A 5,987-nucleotide genomic window follows, 5' to 3' on the forward strand; every position below is an offset into this window, starting at 1 on the left:
CGCTTATAACTGTAGCTTAATAAACTTGTAACTAGTTAAGCTCTGAGCCTGACTGCTGTTAACCCTTTTGACACTGCAACACAGCCGGCACAACAAAAAGAATTTTAACCGTTTGGTTACTACAGCCTGGCCGTAGGAGTGCTAGCAGCTCCCTGCTCTAACAGTAAAAAACTGCGTTGTTTAGGACCCAGGGGAGTACCTCACCACACATTACCCAGCCACTGGCTAACACTCTCCCCCGCCCCTCGTTCTGTATGTGGTCTAGGGAGATATGGTCACCCTAATCTAAAATATAAAAGCATGAACAAACAGCAAATAAACTTTTTAAGGCCCAACTCTAAAATACGTAAAAGTATTGGGTAAATGCTACTTTGTGTCAAGAAACCTTAATACTTTCTTGTTCTCTATTTAACCTAAATATAAGAGTTTGAGATATTTTCTATGTTAAACCAAACCCTGAAGGATATAGGAGTTTAGGCACAGGCCCTGTCAGTGCAGTGGCTAGTCCGCCGCTGCTCTTCTGGTGAATCTTGACAAAAGAAAAGGAACCGGGCTTCTATAAAGATAACCCTGGGAAGCATTACTCACTGTAACAGTTGGAATTTGCTCTGTAAAGTTTGAAAAGGATTGGGTGGGGGGGGGGCAGGGAGGAGGGAGGGAACTAAGAACAGGCCAAGGTAGGAGCCAGTTCTGACTGGCAGCATGGAGTCTGACAGAGCAGACTCGATGGCTGCCAAATAGAGGGCCCACAGACTGGAATCCGAAGTGGAAGAAAGGCCTTTCTGCAGGCCAATGAGGACATTGGCATGAATCCCCTGAGAGAAATCCTGCATGGACTACCAGTCAGAGGCAGGAACAGAAGACCTGATACACTGCCACTGCACAGCTTGTCACAAGAAGAAGCAGGTTACTATAAGGATGGAGTGGCTGTTGGAGAGGATGTTAAAGAAGAACTCACTGTGCCATGCTCAGATGGAAGCTTGGAGTAGGTTAGAGTTCACTTCATTGACTTTCTCTGGTAACTTAAAAAACCCCTCACAGAGCCAAGTAACTGGAGACCCAGAGTTCCATCTCTTAGGATTTTCAGCAACAATTGCACAGGGTCAACGCTTCCCATATTCAAGTCCCAAAAGAAGTAAAGAAATGAATTTAAACAACTTTATAAAAACGTATGACAAAAAGACAAATAATCTATTTTTACAATGTAAAATGGCCATTTTGTCATCCACAGACACTCCCAGAGTTAGTTTTTTTGTCAGAAGCTGAGAATGGATGACGTGGGAGGAATCACTTCATGACTACCTGTTCCGTTCATTCCTCTGGCATTGGCCGCTGTTGGAAGAAGGGCTACTGGGCTAGAAGCACCTTTGGTCTGACACAGTATGGCCACTCTTATTTTCTTGTGTTCTTGTGAGTAATATATAAACAGAAATACGGAAAACAAATTAAAATCAGAACAGTTCAGTCCCCACAGAAATGCAGGGAGAAGAAACAACGCTCCTCTTTGATCACCGAATCTATAGTCTGTTGTGTCTGAAACCAGCACCGCCCATAGGTGTGTGTGGGGCCCAGGACACACCTCTGCTCAGCACCAGACCCTGCCTCTTCCTGCTCCTCCTTGCCCCCAACCACCTCGCTCCATTCCTTCCTCCAAGCCCCACCTCTGCTCAACTCCCACCTCACCTCTTTCTGCCCCTGCTCATCCCCCTCCTGTCCCCATTGCACTCCTTCCCGCAAACCTCCTCTCCCCAACTACATGACCTGGGAGAGAACTGGGGGGGGCCTTATTCCAGCAGTGGGGTACCGGGTTCCCTCACACTCACCGGTGGCAGTGGGAAGCAAAGTGACCTGGCCCCAGCTCGCTGAGCTCCCCCTGAGCCCTGCTCTGAGCCATGTTGCTTGTGTGGTGGAATGATTCAGCTAGGAGATGGCGGGACAGAGAGGAGCAGGCTGGGGCTGAGTGACTCCTTCCTCTGGGTAGGACAAGCCTTCTTCTGGGTGGGACAGCTTGGTGTGAAACGTCTTCTTCCCTCCACTTGTTTGTAGGAACCTTCTCCTGGAATCCAGGCAGACTCTTCCTCTGCTGAAGTCACGGTTAGCCAGTCAGCTAACTGATTAACTAGTCACTCAGTTAAGTGTATTGATTTCTTTAAAAAAAAAACTTGCTGCAAAATACTTCAGAATTGGGGAAAAAACCCACTTCCTGCTCCTGGCTCAGCTTCTCCCAGCTCACACAGGGCATATGGCCCCCTGCAAAGCAGCTGCCCTGACCACTTGCCCTCATGAAGTCTGACTCTAGCAATAGGGAACCTGCTAGAGCAGACCCCAAACTACCCAGGTCTGTATGCAGGGAGGGTGCAAGAGGTGCAAACACATCCCCCTAATGGGCCTCCTGCCCCTTTCCTACTCTGTCCCCACCCTCACCCCTAGCTCCCTCCCCAACCAGCCTGTCTGGGGATTACCAGGGCAGGGGATGGACAGGCAGTGGCAGCAGCCACAAGGGATCTCCACCCTGAAGTCTCGCTCACCTCCCACCTGGGCATGCTGCCCTGTCCTTCAGCCCCATGGGGCTCAGCATGCTGGGAGACCAAAGCAGAGCTACATGTGATGAGTGCTGGGAAGGGGAGCCATCCCCTGAGGCTGCGGCAGCTGTCACCATCACTTGCTCCCTGACCCAGATAATCCTCCCCCTCCTGGGCAAGGAGGGGTGGAGGGAATCTCCAGGACAAACTGGGGTGGGACGGTGGCTGTTTGTGGGCCAAGCAGGGGGTGAGGGACGAGTTTTCAGGGATAGGGTGTTCAAGCCAGGGGAGAAGTTGAGGCCTTTTGGTGCGGGGGGGTCAGTCTGAGCAGGAGGCAGGGGGTCCTTGGGCTAAGAGTGTGTGGAATGTTTGGGCCAAGCAGGAGTGGGGAGGGAGTTGGGGGTCAGGGCCAGCTGGAGAGCAGAGGGAGGAGGGAGAAGAGCAGGGCCTCCTGTGTCGGGTAGTGGTTCATATTTACGAAAAACAAACCCCCTCTCAGACATGCTCGCATACAGACCTGCTACCACACCCAAATCCAGGAGGGCTTTATCTGCCGGGCAACAATGACCCAAACGCAACTCACTCATGCTTCCTCCCCACGGCACATAGGTTACACAGGCACAGGGTGTATGCTGACACTTTCAGACCAGCATGTAGCAGAAACAGTCCCTCGCCTCAGATTTATATTGGGGCAAGTCCCCTGACTTCCATAAAGTTACTTCCAATTTACGCCAGTATAAATGAGATCGGACTTTGGCCCCAGGCTGGTGGCCATCCAACTGAGATAAGTTTGGCTGAAACATCTATTTTAGTTTAGACAAGTTTAAACTCCCCAGGCCCAGACAACTGGGAGATCCCTGGACTCTAAGGCTACATCTCTGTCTCTCACTCTCCCATGAGCATTTTTGTGGGTTTTGAGCCATTTGTCCCAATTCAGAGAGTATATTTTCAAAATCTTTGAAACTCTTCACAGGACTGAGATAGCTTCCTAGCCAGCCATGCAAGCATGTACTTCATGAGCTGAACAGGAGCAGGGGATGCACCCTAAAGATGCATGTGTGGAGGGTAGGAGGGGACCCACAGGGGTCTGAACCATGGCCTTCACCCCCAGGCTGCCTCCCCCTCAAGGCCCCACTCCTGTTTGGGACTCTCCAATCCATCCCTCCATCACTTGTCCTGACAGATAGTGAAAAATGAGAGAGCCATGGCCCCCAGACACCCACAGTTCCACTAGTGTTGGACCTGGAATTCCATAAGCCTCATGGGGTTCTCTGGAGGTCTAGCCTCTTTCTGAGAGTGGACATGACTTAAGAGAATGGCCAGTATGTGTGTAAAGACAGCAATCCTGGTTGTCAGCAGGTGGGATTGGACCTAGGACCTTAGTGACTAAAGCCATAAGCCTCTACAACATGAATTGAAAGCCAGTTGGCCCTCAGCTAATGTTACAGAAGGAGAGGAGTAGGTTGAATATTAGGAAAAACTATTCCACCAAGAGGGTGGTGAAGCACTGGAATGCATTACCTAGGGAGGTGGTGGAATCTCCATCCCTAGGGGTTTTTAAGTCCCGGATTGACATAGTCATGGCTGAGATGACTTTAGTTGGGGTTGATCCTTCTTGGGGCAGGGGCCTGGACTCAATGACCTCTTCAGGTCCCTTCCAGCCCTATGATTCTATGATTCTGTGATTCTATGATCTATATAACAGCGTTATCTTGAAATAATCCATTCTGAAATAACTATTCCGAAATAGCTTATTTCAAAATAACACAGCTCCACACAAGAAAGCATTTCAAAATAGCACACTGCTATTTCAAAATAGCATGTCTGGACACATAAGCTGCGTCTACACTACTCCTCCCTTTCGGAAGGGGCACGTAAATGCAGCAGATCGGAAATACTAATGAGGGGCTGAGATGAATATTCAGCCCTTCATTTGTACAATGAGGGCCACATGCTGCATTGAAAGTGCTGCTTTCAAAATGCAAAATAGCTGTGGAGAGGGGGTTCTTTCAAAAGGAAGTCCCACTTTCAAAAGCACCCTTCTGCCTAATTTTTTTCAGGAAGATGGGTACTTTTGAAAGCATGTCTGCCTTTCAAAAGAACCCCATCTACACAGCTATTTTACATTTCGAAAGTAGTACTTTTGGCACAGCGAGTGGCTGTCATTATGCAAATGAGGTGCTGAATATTCATATCAGCACCTCATTGGCATTTCCGATCTGCTGTATTTACATGCCCCTTCCAAAAGGGAGCAATAGTGTAGATGCAGCCATAGTGCCTATTTCGAAATAGTGCCATTGGATGCCACAATGGCTTATTTCGCAGTAGTGCTATTCTGTGTCTTAACAGTGCCTATTTCAAAATAAATATTTTAAAATAAGCATTATTTCTCCTGCAGTGTTTACAAAATGGCTGTAGCCACACTAGCCCCTCCTTTTGGAGGGGCAATGGTAATATAGCACTTTGGAATACGCTAATGAGGTGTTGCCATGAATATGCAGTGCCTCATTAACATAACGGCAGCCGCACATGCTTCAAAACTGCCAGTTTCGAAAAGCATGCAGCACGTGTAGCCGGGGGCCTTAGTATTTAGTATTTTAAGTAAAGTAGGCTCTCTAAGAGCATTAAATTAACTGAAAACTACAGTACCTACCATAGGTATACCATACCGAAGCTGTGTATGCGTGAGATTGTAGTGACAGCTGATGGATATTTAGGATCATCGCAAATGATCTCAGTAAGGTTCGTGTAGGTTGGCCACTAGCAAAAATTTCCTAACTGTCAGGGTGGATAGGCACTGAAATAAAACGTCAAGGATAGTTGTACAATCTCCATCAATGGAGATATTTAAGACCAGGTTGGATAAATATCTAACAGAGGTGATAATAGATGGCGCTTGGTCCTGCCGTGAGGTCAGAGGACTGGACTTGATGACCTCTTGAGGTCTCTTCCAGTTCTAGTATTCTATAATTCTATGAAATACTCAAGGCCAAAGTAAGTAGGACAACCACAATCTCCTTATTTAAGAAATCTATGTGCTTTGCACCAGGTGCCATTGAGGAAGTTCTTGTCGGTACCTCTAATTGCAGCTATTCACTTGGGCTGCGTCTAGATTCAGTCCAGCTGCCAGCAGTATGATGCAAATGAGGGCTCATAAAGTTGAAAATGGGAGCTCATTTGCATATTCATGTGCTCACTTGCATATTTGCCACAGAAAACAAGCTGTGTCGGTGCGGTTCTGCCAGCAAAACCCACTTCTGTGACCAGCCCCTTATCTCTGAAAAAAATCAGGGATAAGGGGCTGGTGACAGAGGGAGTTTTGCCAGCAGAACCATGCCATGTCTACAGTCCTACAGAATACTGTGGTGTACGAGGCAAAGTTGAGCTAAAGTATAATGACAGAAGGAATGAGAAACTAAGGGTGGAAAGATTTGCTTTCAGATGAGATTTGGAAATATCTGGAAA

This window comes from Carettochelys insculpta, chromosome 2, assembly GCF_033958435.1.
Source record: "Carettochelys insculpta isolate YL-2023 chromosome 2, ASM3395843v1, whole genome shotgun sequence".
Classification (NCBI taxonomy): domain Eukaryota; kingdom Metazoa; phylum Chordata; order Testudines; family Carettochelyidae; genus Carettochelys; species Carettochelys insculpta.